At 37.6% G+C, this 17,712-nt stretch overlaps 1 protein-coding gene across 2 annotated transcripts in view; it reads left to right on the forward strand.

The window, feature by feature from the left end:
• The window catches only part of USP9X (ubiquitin specific peptidase 9 X-linked), a 99,321-nt gene that overhangs the window by 6,022 nt on the left and 75,587 nt on the right, over positions 1 to 17,712 (forward strand). The gene's annotated exons all lie outside the window — the stretch shown is intronic.

A 17,712-nucleotide genomic window follows, 5' to 3' on the forward strand; every position in this document is an offset into this window, starting at 1 on the left:
CTATTACGCTTTGAAATGATGAAAGAAGGAGATTGTTTAGAAACGTGTTCAGTAAAGAAAAAAGTGATGTGTGTCAGGTAGGATCCCTCTGTTACCAGACAGGCTTTTTTGGTTGGACAGGGGTGTCCTTGCAAGCACTGTGGTGTGGGGATAGTGGTGACAGGCCTGTATTGGTTGTGGGTGGACTTTCAGTTTTCCTGTCCAGAAATGAAAATTGATAGTGAGGAAAAGAAGTCTCTTACTTTTCTAATACAAGATGAGAATGAATATTGTTGTCAAAATCTACCATCATCTCAGTAAATGAGCCTTGCATCTTTGGTGTTCCAATTTTCTGCTGTCTTGGCAATTGAGTACTTAAGTGTGTTTCTGAACATGTTTCAACTGAAAAGTCCATGAATTTGAAAGTTAAATAAGAAAGATGGATCTGCTTAGCTTAATTTTTAGGTAAGTAGGTTGGTGAAAGACCAAAATTTTGATAAACCAAAAGCTTAAACTATAGTTTAAACTATATTATGTATTAGAATTTGTATGTTTCTAATTTAGAAACAAAATGTTGGTTTTTTTTTTGTGTATTTCTGATGTTCTCTTTTAATGCATTTTCCTGAATCCTTTAGGTTTTCTTTTTATTTTTGTAAATTGTTATGTAAATTCTCTGGACCTTGAAGGTAGACACTCCAGTGACTTGTTCTACAGTTTCAGACTCCAGTTTTGCATAGCCCTCCATATGCCTTGATGTGTCTTTCAGACAGCGCTTTATTAATCACAGTGGGACCTTAAAATCCCAGGTGCTTTTTCTGACTGTTTTTAATTGTGTGTGTATATAAACACACACACAGACATATGAGAACACACATTCATGCAATGGAACATTTTCTTGAGTTGATGTACTGACTTTTTTTCCCCCTAGGTGAGGTAGTAATGTCAAATTTCTGAAGTGCTTTATAGCTCTCTTGCTGTGTCAGAGTTTCTTCATGATAGTTCTGGTAATTAGATAACCTACAGGTTGCCCGAAAATTTTTGATGTTCTTTTTCTTGTAGCAGTTTGGCCAGATTGCTGTGGTTGACAGTTTGTAATGTGTCTAGTGAAGATGTAACTTAAAACATGAATTCCCCTTATGGCATTTGAGAAACCATTAATTCCTTTCACTTCCATGTTTTAGGATTGGGAAAACAGGTTTGTTTTTTTTTTTTTTAATTTTTTAAAATTTTTTAAAATTTTTTAGATTAATATATATGTATATATAAAATGAAAAGCTTTATAGTGAAATGAAAAGCTTCATTTTTGTCAGTGGCAGTGGATGCAGAAAGGTAGCGCTGCTATGCTGTGTTAGTGGTAGTGAAACCTTGTTGTAAGATAATGTGTCTTCAGCCATGGAAAAACCCCATGTGATCAGTATCAGCCTCTGGTTAGCAGGTGTAAGACAAAGTTTGTCATTCTCTGCCCTGTCCTTATTTTTTTCACCAGATGTCAGGATGCTTTACCAAACCCGCCTTAATGAATTTCCCTTTTTCTTCATATCATTTCCCTGATATTGAAATGAATATCTAGAACCAGTAGCAAATTTGGTGCCTGGAGGCCGCGAGATTAGGATAGTGAATGACCATGTTGTTAGTTTAGTTTTGTTGCTGGCAAGCAGTAGCCAAAATGAGAGTTTGATTTGGAGATTCACGTGTGCTGTGCTGATTGATCCTTAGTTGGTACTTCAGAAGATCATCTTTTTCTAAAATTTAAATTGTCCTTGATACTTGGTGTGCTGTTTGTTTATATGCTTATATTTAGTTAGGTGTAAGTATCACACAGGAAGATGTAGCAGTTAAATATGTTACCTAGACCAGCAGAAAGTAACTAACATTTCAAAGCAGAGAATCGGAATCTCTTATGAGAGCTGCTTCATGCTTTTAACTATGTGCTTAGACTATGCTACACCTACAGTTTGGGTGATTTTCAGTGTTGATGACCTGCTGTGGTTCTTCACAGTAGTTCACACTTAAAATGCAGACAAACCCTTCAGTTTCAGTTTTGATTATTCCAACAGCAAAATTTTGCTTTATATGTGAGTTTATTATTGTATGTCATTTAATTTCTAAATGACAATTGTCCAGTAGAATTCTTTATTCCATATCTTTTTAGTATAATAAGATTCTCTAGTGCATTTGACAGAGTTCTCAGAACTTGTGTGCTGGGGATGAGGGATGGGAGGAAGAAGCCTTAACAACAACGTTGATGTTTAAGTAATTCAGCTGCAGTGTTTTTTTCATCTACAGGAATTATGAAGACATTATTGGGGTACTTTTCTGTACATATAAACCCCCATTTTGCTTCTTTCACAAGCTCTTAAGATAGTTTCTTATGTTTTTTAAGAAACTTTCCCTTCATAAGAAATGAACATTTTTTTATTTTTTTTGTAGTTTGTTCCTACTTGCATGCTTGGTCTGGTGGTGCTAGTCTGCTCTAAAGAAATGCTGTGGTGAGATTTTATTGATCTGGTGAAATGATTGTCTATGCATTTACCTTTTTTCTTTTACTTCCTGAGTATCTTCTGCTTAATTCAGTCTGTGATTTCTTGTGCCGTTCTTGGTTGAAAGTGTTACTTACAAATTCAAGAGTGCCCAGTTGATTTAGTAGGTATCTTCCTTTGTACTTCCTTTTTCTTTCCTCTCTCATACTTCCAGATAGCTAATGCTTCTGAACAACTAATGTTTTGTTTCACCAAAATTGGTGAGGTTAGTTGTATACTTTGCAAAGACTTTCTTGCTGGAAGAAAATGTCTTCTTTACAGACTAAAACATCTTCTTTACAGACAAAAACTTGCCCACAGGGTGTATATCAGTTGGGTACTTTTTCTGTGCTGAATTGGTGAATATGAGGCTCATGTTTGATGTGCCTTATTTTTGTTCAGATGCTTGACAAATACAAGAGCAAAATTTATTTTTCCCACTTACAGTACATACTATTTCATTAGGACTTGGGGGTTGTAATATTTGATTGGATTCCTCAGCGGAACTAAAAGCTTGATTTTTTTTTTAAAAATGCTTCCATTATTCATTTTTCAGTTGAATTATCAGATGGCTCAGCGAAGTTGCTTAAAAAATGTGTGTGGTGGAAAGCAAATGCTGTAAAGAGACGTGGAAAAAATGCACAAGTCATGATCTATTTAAGCATTTTACGCTGTAAAGGTGGATATTTTCACTTGGGTAACTTAAGAAGATTCCTCTAAGCTTACATAAAAACAGAAAAGGGGGAAATACAAGAATGAAACTAGTCATTAAACCAGTGGGGTTCCCCCTCACCCCTTAATTATGAACTTTTCCTCTCATTGGATCCTTGACTCATTCAGCCTAGATGATGGATTAAATTGGATTGTCATTCAGTATTTTATCTTTAGAATTCGTGCTGTAAATGCATGTGTTACATTGGTCTGAATCTCATACTGAGTGGAATTACTACTCTTAATAAACGCGAGAGGCGCTTTTCACTCCCAGTTTGTGCATTTCACAAACATTAATGTATTGTTTCTCACACCACTTTGCAAATTAAAACGCTTGTCTTTTGTTTTACCGATGAAGAATTGGGGCATAGAGGCTGTAAACTTCAAAAGTACCTCCTGTCATACCTTCTCAATGGATTTGTGTTAGAAGTTTAAGGTGTTAGGTACAGTTTATGTTGGCTTAAGTTGCTCTTGTGCTCCCTCGCTCTTCCTCAGTTTTAGCTTGATCTCACTACCCAGAAAAATGAGAGGAGGATGAAGAGGTTAATCTGAGAAATCTGTGGTTTCTCCAGCACTGTATATGAAAAAGAAGCAGTCAGAATTAACCTATCAGGGGTCATATATTGCTGTTTTATAACCTGCAGATTTCCCTTTGACTTCCGCAGTTCTGTTTCTTTTCTTGTGAAACATCATTTGACTTCTGCAACAAATAAGGTATGGACAGTTTTTCTTCCTGGTGCCTCAGTTGATTACTGTTTGCCCAGGGGACTTAGTTTGATGGAAACGAGCTTTCATTTGATGGAAATGAAATCACGGTGGAAACCAGATTAATCTGAAAATCTGAAATTATGCAAGAGAAAAATGACAAATTCAGCCTTTGACAAATTTAGAGAGCAAGTTCTGTCTCTGTCTCTCACACAGGCACAAAATTTTGTTACTTGAAAATTTATTTCGCTAAGAAGTAGTAAGACATTTACTATCACAGTGGATACAGTTGTTGCTTGCACTCATACTGTGTCATCTCTAATTCCAGTCTTTTGACCTGGATCTCAAGATAATAAAGCAGTCCTGTGTACAGTTTCGTAACTGGCCTGTTTGTTTGTTGTTGTTTTTTGGGTTTTGTGTTTGTTTCTTTTTGTCTGGTTGTGTTTTTTTTTGTTTGGTTGGTTTTGGTTTTTGGTGTGGGGTGTTAAAAAAAGCAGACAGATAATTTTCAGTGATTTCTTGAGCATTCATTCTGCTTAGGCAAATGGCTTGTATGAGCTTAGTTGGAATGGAGCATGTTTAAGGCAGACGGTCTTAAAAAAACCCTAGCTATCAGCTTATAACATTTCTGGTGAGCTTGTGCAAACTTGATTTTTTTCACAGCAAGTATCTTCTGACTGAAATGGTTGTAAGGCAACAGGAAATGACAAAATGTTTACTTGCAGTTAGCTAGTATGGAACTGTATGCAAATGTCCAGGCTGTGTTAAGCAGTTGGTACACTGGAAACTAGTTGGAAGTTTGTGGAAGTTTGCGGAAGTTTGCTAAGCACTTAACACAAGCTTATTGAAACATGAATTTTAATGCTGACATCACTTTCTTGTGTATTTGAGACATTTTAAATTATGCTTGATGGTGATGGTTGTGTTCGAGTTCCTGTGCTTTCTGATTGAAGATTACATGAAAAGCAGAGTTGGAAAAAAAAAAAAAAGATTAAATTAAAGCTAGTACAGTAATGGAAATGCTTAGATTATTTGAATTTAAAGCACTTCCAAATATCTTGGAATTTCACAAAGTTACTTTTGTCATGTTCCAAGAATATAAAATGCTTCCAACTTAATATCTGGGTTAGATGCTATACCATGCTTTATTTATTTGTAGCTAACCAAGCAATAAGTTGTGTTAATTTTATATTTTAAGGGAAAACTTCTGTAATGTGTGATAATGTCACAGGGAATTTGGAGTTTAGACTAATAGTAATAATTATTAATTAATTAGTTAAATAATAATTTTCTTTAGTGCAGTGTTTAGCATAGTTTAGAGAAGTCTTTAAATTCTCCATAGCAAACATGAAGAGAATCAGAAGGGGCTAGGCTAATTTTTGCAGGCTTACTTTCAAGTTCACTTTTCTAACAGATGCTTTATAGTATAATTGAGGTGGTGGTATTGGGTGCTGCACGCTTCAGTGATACATCAGGTGCTGTGTCTAAGCATGATTTAACAAAGAGTAACACACAAGGAAAATATAGCTATAACATTCTAGTGTTATCCATAATTTATTGGCTGAATGGATTTAGACAGTATTTCAAATATTTATAGTGCTGAGTTTTGCAAAACCTTAAGTGCAGTATACTATAAATAATTCCGTGTTTTAAAGCCACAGGTGGAATGAACCTGGAAGATGGCATGATGTTCTCCTTTAGATACGAGAGAAAGAATGAAGGTAGCAAAAGCCATTCAGCACCTACCAGTAGCCTGGTAGCATCCATAAACCTCCTCAGAACAGAAGCCGCAATGTATTTATGTATCTCAGGGGAAAAAAAAGACTAGGGATGCCACTGAACGTGAGAAGTTATGATTTGGACATATGTATGGTTTGGTGGGATCTTCCAAGGACGGAACGTTGAAGTGTTATTTCTGTTTTTGCTTTGTTCCCCAGGAAGAGTTGAAGTGAGTAGTATTAAATTGCTCCAGTGTAGTGGATCAAAGGGAGTTTTTTGATTTAAACTTTTTTCATGAAGTTTTTAAATTTTTGTCAGCAGTTAATGTTCTCTGTAATCCTTAGGCAGTTGGACTAGATGGTCATTGTAGGTCCCTTCCAGCTGAAAAATAATTCTATTTAAATATTCATTGGAGGAGGAGGCGGATACTTCATAGTTTTAGCTTCATCAGTCCTGCCTACAAAATTGTTCTGAAAGAATCTGAGATTTCTTTCTGAGTCCTGCAGCAAAAGAACACAACTTCCAGGGAAGTTGCAAAGGTCAATGGAGCTGGAGGATAAAGGTTCTTAATAATTACTTAGGGTTTGAGCCCAGCTCCCAAAAAGAAGTGAGATGCTTTGTGGAAGCTTTTTGGAGTTTGCAAAACTCATGTTCTTCTCCTGTTAACCTTAGGACCCTATTTAGAGAGAAATTACAGAATCTGTTGCAACCTAAAATAACAATGAAAACTTTCTTCTTAAGTCTTAGAATGAAAGTTCTTGGTGTCTATCAAGGTTTCACAGCTACCCTCACAATATCAGGTGCAAAACTCAAAGCTTTGATCATGAAAGAAGAAAGGAACATCCATGCCTGAAGATGGAATTTTGAAGAAGCTTCTGAAGTGGTTGATGAACTGGAGGTTTCATTTTGGGCGAAAAAAACCTGTGTAGATGCATCAATATTTTGTTTATTTTTGTCGATCCAAATGTGAATATTGCAGACTTCTTATGCCAAATCTAAGCAAAACGGGGGAAAAAAAATGCTTTGCTGTGAAATGATGTGATGCCCAAGCACAAAATCAAGTAGGCTTAAGCTACTGCAAAACAGAATATTGATATTAATCTCTGAAAAATGAAACAAAAGTGACACAGCTTTTTACAAACAACATTTTTGGCCTTGTTTTAGTTTGCTTTAATACTTTAAAAAATAGTGCTCAACAGAAAGACATAAATGTAATAGACCATTTTCTTAGGTTAGTGGGGTTACATGGAGGGTTACATGTTAACAAAATCAGATGTGATTTTTTTTTTTTTTACTGGCTTCTACAAGGTGATGGTATACTTCTTGGTTCATATGAATTGATTTTCTTGATGAGTTACTGCTTTTAAAAAACCTGGACTTTGGTAAAAATGGTATTTATTGCTCTTTCTCTGGCATGATTAAACTCCTTTTAAGAGCCTTCTGATGAAGTGCTTTTTTGGCTTTGTTTTTTAATGCTGAAGACTTACTATTCTTTCTTGTGTGTAGCTGGTAATAATTTTTTTAACACTGTCCTATTATGGATTTTGTTTCTAACCTGTTAAAAACCTAGACCTTCCTTCCCATTTAGTTCTGTATTTTGCCTAAGTCTTCATCTGCTGTCTGCTTTAGTTTCCAGTGCAAAACGACAACGTCATGGTACTTAGTTCCTCAATATGTTGTAAAATACAGTTCCTAACCCCTTTCAGTGAGAGAATTGCAATAGATGGAAGTACTTGGTATGAAGATTAGTGTTACTGAATATATTAATCTTTATCATTTACACTTTAAAAGTTATGTTTAAAGATGGTTTCTGTGTATGGGCATTATTTTTAATTGGAAGGGTAGGTATATATACTTTGTAGTAGTATCAGCTGGTTTTCTTAGCACTGAGTGCTGTTTCAAACAGCCAGTAAATGTTTTCTTGACTAGCTGAAGATTTGCAAAACACACATTTTATATGTATTGGTTCTGTTCTTGGAAGTCTACAGTACAGAAATTCAGGTGGTCTCGTAAAATCTTTCACATTGATGACAAAGTATTCATTTAATTTTATTTATGACTGTAAGAAGTTGCACGAGTGGCTATGAGTTTCACTAAAGAGGTTTTTGTCCAGAGATGGTGGTTTGATTTCTTCTCTCCATTCCCCCTACTCCTCCCCCCTTCCTTTCTGCACTAGTTTGGAATATATCCTGTTTTTCAAGATCTAGTAGAAGTTATGTCTGTAGATTTCTCTTGATTCTTTATTAGATCGTAAAACTTAACTGTAGCTTCTCTGGGTTTTTCATTTTAAAATACTTACTTTTTTCTAGTGTATTACATTATAAATATTGGGAACTGAGGTTTTTTGTTGTGACACTGATGCATCTTTTGTGTTTAGAATCAGAGCAGAAATATTTCTTAATAACATGGTAGAAGAGACCAAGATGTTTAACATTTGTTCAATGATTTATATGGTGGTTGGGTATTTTTAATGTATTATGAATGTCAATCATATGTGTGTATTAAGAAATCCATATTAGGTAAAAAATAAAAATATAGGAATAATCAATTAGAATAAATTTGAAGGCCGTGTATTAAATTAATTGCCTGAAGAAAAAGATTCATTTGGGATACATCATTTTGTTTTGTTAGTATATTGCAACATGTTCATCCAAAACTAGATTGTAAGTACAAAAAAAATGAGGTGTTGCTTTCTACCTGCATTAGTCTGAAACAGTTTTAAAGACATAACTCCACCAGGAAACTGAACCTGTTGCTGTCATTGTCTAGTTGCTTTCTGAACTACTGCTATTATAATTAAACAAAAGAGAAAACTTTCAATGTCAGTACAGAGGTATAGTTTGTCTGCTCATATGAGGAATGTGAATTGGAAAGAATTGAATGCATCCTCATGTAGGGAAAACGAGTACTACTGTGTAAACTTAGGTTTCTGGTCTGTTGTCTCTTTCAGACTTTGTAATTCATCCCATTCTGTACATTCCCAAAGCTTTTCATTCCACTTTTATAGTATGCTTTGGCAGCTAGTAGGAAGCCGTTGATACCTCGGTGCTCAGAATTTGTTTTAATTACCTCTATTTCTTATTGCTTTGCTGTAAAAATTCATGTCTTGCTGAGAAAAGCCTTTATTACTTAGGTGAAACTAAGCCTGTATTTTTCTGCCACCCATAATACTGAGAATGTATTTTGATTTTCCCCATTGACTTTTGAGCATACAGTAATGCTCTTTCTGGCAGAAGAAGCAGAGCAGTCAAGTTGAACATGAAGTAACATTAAAAGTTAATTATCCCTTTTAAAAATGAAGTAAGAATGAATGTTTTTATAAAGTCTTAATAGTGTCACATCTTTCAATTTTTGGCATTTGGATTAATGCTTTAAGGAAGAAACAGTGTTCTTAAAGTGTTCTGGACAGTAGACTTTGCTATACAGGTTGGAGAGGTGTAAGTATTACATCCATTTTAGAAAGGAATGAATGGCTTGAAGTGTTTGGTATAGCCATGACCAGACTAGATTTAGAGCATTTAGTCAGTCTTTGGTACAAAATTTAGGCGGGCTAGTTTCTTGAAATAATGAAAAGTAGACAAGATACAATAATAATTACTCCACAGATGATAGAGGATCAACTAAAAATGTGCGTATTAGTTTTAATCTAGAACATTATTTAAATTTAAATATTAAACTATGCTTTGTCCTTGCTTTCTGGTGTTCTGTGCCTGCCTGTAAAGGACTGAGGTTGCAGTTTTACCTGCAATATCAAAATCCTGATTGGCTATATTGGCAACAACATGGAGTTTGGGTTGCCCAATGGCAGTCTCCTGCATAAATGAACTGTAGCATAATTGGAAAAAAGTACAGCATTGTGTTGCTTAGCAGCATGAGATTGGATCTCTGTATGAAACGTGCATACTGAAGTTCTTAGATCTGATTTTTATTTTAATTTTAGTTTTGAGGTTGTTTCTTGTAGCTTTTTCTTTTAATCCAAGGTGAAAGAAAGTCTTGCCCTCTTCTTTGCATGTTCATTGTGAATTCAAGAAAAAGGCTGCATAGTAAGTGAAAGTTATGGTTCAAAACATTCAGGCAATTTTTAAAATAGATTTCGGCATTTTTCCAGATAGAAATGACTTGCTGAGTTTGCATTTCTTAGTTTAGTGCATACATTTACTGATGTGCTTTTCATTCACTTGACTTAAAGTCATTGAATAAGTATGTTGGGAAAGACCTTTAAGATCATCAAGTACAACCATTACCCCAGGACTGCCAAGAGCACCACTGAACTATATCACCTAGGGCCTTGTCTGTGCAATGATTCCACCACTTCCCTGGGCAACCTGTTCCAATACCCGACTACCTGCTCTGTGAATAAATTTTTCCCAATATCCAATCTAAACCTCCCCTGGCACAGCTTGAGGCCATTTCCTCTTGTCCTATCACTTGTTACTTGGGAGAAGAGACCAACACTCACCTCACTGCAGCTTCCTTTCAGGTAGTTGTGGAGAGTGGTAAGGTCCCTCCTGAACCTTCTCTTCTTCAGGCTGACAACCCCAGTTCCCTCAGCTGTTCCTTGTAAGACTTATTCTCTAGACCCTTCACCAGCTTTGTTGCCCTTCTCTGGACCCGCTCCAACACCTCAATATCTCTTTTGTATTGAGGGGCCCAGAGCTGAACACAGTATTTGAGGTGCAGCCTCGCCAGTGGGGATGATCACTTTCTTGGTCCTGCAGGCCACACTATTTCTGATACAGATACTTCATTCTCGCTTTTGGAAAGCCTGGTTTGTTTTACTGTCGTGACCTGAATTCTGATTTCCTAGCATAAAACCTCACATTATCTTTGAATGTATTTTCTTACTCACTTGGAAACAAGAATTTAACTAATACAATTGCAGGGGCTGTAAGTTCTACATCCCTTCTCCTCCTGTCATTGAGATGTATTGAGTATCATTGAGGGTACAGTTTCATGCCAATGTAACTCCCACTGAAGGTTCCTGGGAGTGAAGGACTGGTCATACTGGATGAGACACTCAGTCTTGCTGAGTGTTTTGTCCATGACAGTGACCTGGAACGTATGCCTAGGGAAAAGCATGGCAGCAAGGCCACAGCTCACTTCAGGGAACACCATTAATGGACTTAACATTTGCTGCTTTTGTATGTAAGGCATTGACTGCTTGGTTTCTTGATGCTGTATCTTTGATGATGTTCTCTGTCACGTAAGCAAAGCACTTTGCCGTCAAAATAGGACCTGCAGTTGACTTTCCTGTTTGGTAGCCAGAACTAAGCGTATGATCTGAAGACCTGACCTGTTGTTACATTATTTGTGAAAAAACATCATGTACCTTAAGTAACCAGTGGTACACTATCTAACCATCACATGCCTCAACAGTTATTGGCAAGTGAATGTCTTTTAGAGAAAGACACTTGTTGCTGCTGTCCAGTTCCCTTTCAAGGGCTGACCTTCATTGATTTATTGCCTTGAAGTAAGACAGTAAGTCTCTAATCAGGTAATATCCATAATTTGTTGTTCAAAGAGGAGGAAGCCTTATTGCATAAAGCTACCATTTTCTGCAGCATTTCTCTACAGACTTCAGCCTAGAATGCTGTGTAGCTGGTACTTGAAGATACTGAATGCATGCAGATGACTTCTTTGAGACCAAATTTATGGGTTTGATAGTTGTGGTCTTTCTGCTTTGTCCTTGACCTGACAACATGTGGTGATACTTTCTCTTGGAAGTTCACTTTCTGTGCTTTTATTGCATAGAACATGCAGTAAGATTCACATGAATGGTGGGTGTAGGAGCATCTTGTACAAAGTGAAGTCACATACTGTTAAGAAGGTATATCTTAGCTAAACTACGTCTCAACACTAAGCTTTGAAGTTAAAAAATAATCCTGAAAGATCTCAGGGCATCCCTCTATTGTGTTGCAGGGCATCCCTCTATTGTGTTATATGATATCGGGGGCAAATAAATTGTATGTTTTCATGGATGTTTCCAGTGTTCCAGAAACTTACGCTGCCAAGTGTGTTAGCTTGAGATGTATGATGTGGAAAGATAAACCAAAAAGGCTGCTTGAAGTAACCTGTTTTTTCAGTCAGAACAGTTTTAGTTCTGTTCAGTCAGAACAGCAGCAATTGCAGTTACTCAGAATCTGTCTTTTTTTGCTGTTACTGTTTAGAAATTTCTTGCTTTGAAATAATGTGTTGGAACCTGATGCAGTTAAGTTGCATTACATTCACTTCTTTACTAGGAGAAGGAACCTAAATTACTTGTCTTTGTAATATAAACTATTTGAACTAATTGCTGCTATTTGAATTGATTGCTGCTTATCAGGTATTTTCTAAATATTTAAAGTTAGACACTTCTTGCTCTACTGAATAGTAGCTTAATGACAAGTTTTTCATTAATTATTGAATACATTTCGGTTTCAGTGCATGCCAGTGTTAATGAGCGAATTGTTGAGGCCACCAGTTTTCTATTCCAATTATATAAATAATTTTCTCTTCCTGAAAGACATAAGGAACAGAGAAGAAAGAAAATGATAAATGTGTGGGGGTGTGCATAGATATAGCTACTGAATTAGGTCAGTGTTACAGTTTTGGGGGAGGTATTTCTAGATGAGAAGGCGTTTTGGTTAAAATAAAGGAAGGGTAGAAGGTTAGATTCCCAAATCTAGAATTTTTAGACTAAAATCAATTCATAACCACTGTGATGAGTCAGTATTTATTTGGATTTTAAGAATGCAGTTCCCATAATCCTGTATGAAACAGATCTGTGATACCTTTCAACTGAAAATTTCTGTTGCTGCAGTTAAACTTCTTTGCAGTACAGCACTTAGGATGAAAAAGCACATCTTCTGTGAGATCCCATTAAGATATGAATGTTCTTCTGGAAACAATGCTTAGTAATTATTTTTTCTTAGCACAGTTGTATGATCCTACTACTACAGTCCCTAATGAAGAGTCCCTCCTCAGCATCCCTATAGATCCCTTCAGATACTGGAAGGCTGCTATGAGGTCTCCATGCAGCCTTCTGTTCTCCAGGCTGAACAGCCCCAACTTTCTCAGCACTTCCCACATGAAGACAGGCTGAGAAAGTTGGGGCTGTTCAGCCAGGAGCAGAGAAGGCTGCGTGGAGATGTTATAGCAGCCTTCCAGTATCTGAAGGGGGCCTATAAGGATGCTGGGAAGGGACTCTTCATTAGGGACTGTAGTGATAGGACAAGGAGTAATGGGTTCAAACTTAAACAGGAGAAGTTCAGGTTATGTATAAGGAGGAAGCTCTTTACTGTGAGGGTGGTAAGGCACTGGAATGGGTTGCCCAGGGAAGTTGTGAATGCTCCATCCTTGGTGGTGGTCAAGGCCAGGTTGAACAGAGCCTTGGGTGACATGGTTTAGTGTGAGGTGTCCCTGCCCATGGCAAGGGGGCGCTGGAGCAAGATGATCTTAAGGTCCTTTCCAACCCTAGCTATTCTATGATTCTGTGATTTTTAGAAAGATCTGTTGTTACATATTGAGTAGACTAGTATCCCGGCATACATTGTTACCACACTTTAAAGTAGATTTTGTGGCCCATATCTTCTCTTATATATAACCAGAAAACTTGAAATAAAGGAAGATGGGTTTGTGTCCCTACATAGGGCTTACGTAATACACAGGAATATGTCTTTTGAGATCTGCTGCTGTCACCTGTCACCTTGCATTTGCTTTTTTTCTGAGACTTGGTATTGTAGGTACACCTGGGTTGGAGCAATCCCAGGCACAGCTACAGGTTGGGCAGAGAAGAGAGTCAGAGCAGCCCTGTGGAGAAGGACTTGGAGGTGTTGGTCAATGAGAAAATGAATGTGAGCCGGCTTCAGTGTGTGCTTGCAGCCCAAAAAGCCAACCGTATGCTTGGCTGCATCAAAAGGAGTGTGGCCAGCAGGTCGAAGGAAGTGATTCTGCCCCTCTGCTCTGTGAGACCTCACTTGGAGTATTGTGTAGGACATGGAACTGTTGGAACAAGTCCAGAGGAGGGCCACGAGGATGATCAGGGGACTGGAGCACCTCCCATATGAAGATAGGCTGAGAAAGCTGGGGCTGTTCAGCCTGGAGAAGAGAAGGCTGCATGGAGACCTCCTAGCAGCCTTCCAGTATCTGAAGGGGGCTTATGAGGATGCCGGGGAGGGACTGTAGTGACGGGACAAGGGGTAAGAGGTTCAGACTTAAACAGGGGAAGTTTAGGTTGGATATAAGGAAGAAGTTCTTTCCTGTTAGGGTGGTGAGGCACTGGAATGGGTTGCCCAGGGAAGTTGTGAGTGCTCCATCCTTGGTGGTGTTCAAGGCCAGGTTGGACAGAGCCTTGGGTGACATGGTTTAGTGTGAGGTGTCCCTGCCCATGGCAGGGGGGTTGGAACTAGGTGATCTTAAGGTCCTTTCCAACCCTAACTATTCGATGATTCTAAGTAGCTAATTTAGGAGAAAGGCTGTATGTGTTGGGGTGTTTTATTTACTTTTGAGGAGATGACGTTGAGGGACTCAGATGAAAGCTGTGCGAGAAGTAAGCTGGATTAGAAGAGTGTGTCTCTTGGCCATTATATGCTTAAATGCCATCCCTTGTATTTGCTGTTACATGTTAATCCTGTAACAGAGCAATATGTACATACTTGCTTCCTGTCTAGCACTTACCTGGGAACCTATGTCTGCTGTTTTTTTTTCCTGCCTTTTGAGAGGGTGCTTGGTTACTTTCCTTACCCAAACAAAATTAACCTATCTGCCACATAGGCGGGAGGTTGCTGGCATTGGAAGCTGAGGTGAAGCTCTGATGTGCAGCTGTACTAAATGCTTGAGCCTGGAAGGAGAGGCCCTTCCCGGAGGGCAGTGCCACATCCAGCATCCTCTGCATGGTGTGCTGGTGGTGTTGGAACGCTACTTGCAGCAAGTGGTGTCTTCTAAGTGGGGAGCTTGCAGAGTCAAAAACCCCATAGCTGGCTTTGCCTGGTGTTAACTAAAGTTACAAGGAGTCAGGTAAAGCAGAAGCTGAGTTTTGCTTGTAATTTAGTGGTGAATCAGGGTGACATAAGGAGATAGAAGAAGCATGGCAAATCGGAATTTGCTTGGTTGGTAATCGAAAGCAAATGTCAGTGAGATTCATTTGGCTCAGTCTTTGTAGCCTCGTAATGTCGCTTGATGAACAATGGAGTAGTTAGTTTGTCATTTAACAGGCATCTGTCTCCATCTTGACACTGTATCAAAACATCCATTCAAAGCTTTGGGTAAAGAAGATAGGGTTCTTTTTAACATGTCTTAGCGTGCTGAATGCAGAATCAAATATAGTAGAGATGAGCCATATATAAAAATTAAAATAGAGTCTCCATTAGAATTCAGCTGGATATACTGTTGTCCTTTCTGTATGCTTAAAAGCAAGGTGTCAATGTATCAGTTCACATTTGTCTAGAAATAATCAGTGTTTAAACAGGTATAAAGGCTATTCTTGAGCTGAACCAAACTGTGCCATGGTGAGTTTTAAGTAAAAGGTTGACTAGTCTGAATTAGAGAAGTGATGGGAATTTGAAACTCCATGGTTAATCAGTTCTAAAGTCAATAAAGCAGTAGTGTGTTCTCCGTGGGCGTGCAGTTTGGCATTTTCTCTGAAACATAAATGGTTAAATCAGTGGCTGAAAACAGGACTGGTGAACTACTCCCTTCTAATGCTGTTTAAAACCATAAATTGGAATATAATTTGTCATTACAAAAACATGTTTGTATACTCTGTAATTAGAAGGGAAATACCTGAAAAGGATATCCTTGCAGTTTAGAATATATAGATACTACAAGAAGCAGTGAGACCATTTACTAGAGTGATTTTAGTTAGCTGCAGCATAACCTGAAGTTACTTATGTATCACTGAAGACATCACACAAATTTGCGGGGGAAAAGTGATGAACTCACTTAAGAAGTTGGCCTGTAAATGTTCTGTATTTACTAGCATCTACAAAATTCTGCATATTTCTGTTATACAGATTTTGGTTTACTCTGTGAATTTACAAGCTTTTGAATAAATAGGCTATTTCAGTAGTAGTTTTCTTGTACGTCCTAGTTAATTTATGTCTCTTACCTTGAGCAGAAATGAGTTTACAAGAATGCTTCGCCCAGACCCTTCAGCTAAACACAGACAATATCTGAAAGGTAAATTCACATTAGTGTAAGTCTGTCTAACAGGAGAGCTGCAGTTTTGTCCTGGCTCCCTAGCTGGCATTAGGATGAGAACTCTCTTGCCTTGTAGTACACCAGCTCAGGTAATTAAAAAACTGAAAGATCATCACAGTCTTTTGGAGTTTTCTGTGGTGTTGTTTCCTTTAGTACTCTGGACTGGCTCACTTCATGATAGTTCAGCCAAAAGCATCAGAATAAGAAAGACATGAAATTGAAGCTGCTTGCACTTGATGTAAGATTTTGTGGAACCATAACTGCCAGGGATTGTTTCTTTCTGCAATAGAAACAAACCTAGACTAGGATTGCTTCTGAAAGGAGCATTTTCACCCTTTTCTGGCCTCTCTGCTACATCGTTTCCTTGCGCAGGAAGAATGATTGTGATTAAGGAAGGTTTATTCTGGTGTTAGTTGGTTTAGGGCTGTTGAAAAATACAATGTAAGTTGGCAGAAGTTTGATTTCATTGGTTTATGCAACTACCTGGAAGCCTCAGTTGGGTAGTGGTGGGGAATCGACTGCATTGAACTGCAGTAGATTGCTAGATTGCAGTGTGTGTGTTTATGTATATATATATAAAAGACAGGAAACTTAATCTTGCTAATACTTTCTGGCTAGTGATCTTTCTAAACATCAATAGAAAATATTAAATATGCAGGAGGGCATTTAAAAAGGAATACCAATTAAAATATATTCATTTTCAAAATTGCATTTAATTTATTTTATTTCTTTTTTATCTTTTCTCCCCAGAAGAAAGTTGGAGTTTATAATGTCTGTTCTGGACTTAGGAGGCTCACTGTGAATATGAATTCTGAAGGACAGGGGTGGATTACAGTTGTCTGTGTTCAAAGAATAGAGTTTTGTTCAAAAGTGAGCATTATTTTAGTGGAGATCTCCGAGTTTGTTGGTGCTGTTAATATTGGAGACTGCACAGAGGAGGGATAGTGGTGTGTTCAGTCAAAATTTTTATTGTATATGTAATGGTTTGCAAATCTGTGTTATTTAGGAAAGGATTTTTAAGTGTCTTGGAGAAGAAAGATACCTTGAGATGAGATGTCATAATTAAACACTTAAAAATGTGCATAGTGTCACAGCAGAAGCTTTAGTCTAAATTGATAATTTGAACCTTTGCTGACTGAATCAGAAACTTGGCACTGCCAAGTGAATCTTGCTGAAAGCTCATACAGTCTACCACTGTACCTGGCTTTTGAACTTCCTGAGTTCAAAAAGCTTGGTGTTTATGTGGTCCTTGGAAGCCTGAGTTGTTCTGGAAAATTTGCGTTGTGTCTTCTGTGGTTACACAGTGCCCTGTGGCATAGAGTGGAATTGCTGTAGTAATACAATTTTTATTTCTGTATATAACACAGTGAAGTTGAAACACATAGTGACTACTGAACTGTTTGTGTATCATGGTTACAAGATCAACAAGTAAACCTGATGTTAGAATTTTCTTAATATAATCTACTGAAGTACTTTGTGGAGTTGTGATGGGATTTGCAGTGGGCCTGAAAGGCCAATGGACCCAGACGTGTGGTAGGAGAAGGGAATACAGGTCAAATGCCCCGGGTAAAAACGGATTTGCTAATAGAAGAGGCTTGGCTGAGGTAGAATCAATCTCTAGCTCCCTCTCAGGCATCTGCAGCTAGATAGTGTCGCGAGAATAGTATTGGAAAAGATTATGAATTTGGCTGTTCATACTCTTAACTAGATAATTTCTGTATAGACCTAAATCAGTACCTTGAATTAAAATCTAAAACCTACTGTAGCAGTTCGGACACAACAGAGAAGAGTGAGTTGTGAATTTTGGATATCTGTCAGTTTCTCAGTGGTACAGAGGTAAATATCAGTGTAATTTTTACTTAGAACATTTAAAATCGTCTTAAATACTTCAAATGTAATGTTC

Source organism: Pezoporus flaviventris, unplaced genomic scaffold, assembly GCF_033815535.1.
Source record: "Pezoporus flaviventris isolate CSIRO_AGI_PZ_B2104156 unplaced genomic scaffold, CSIRO_AGI_Pfla_v1 ptg000015l, whole genome shotgun sequence".
NCBI lineage: Eukaryota > Metazoa > Chordata > Aves > Psittaciformes > Psittacidae > Pezoporus > Pezoporus flaviventris.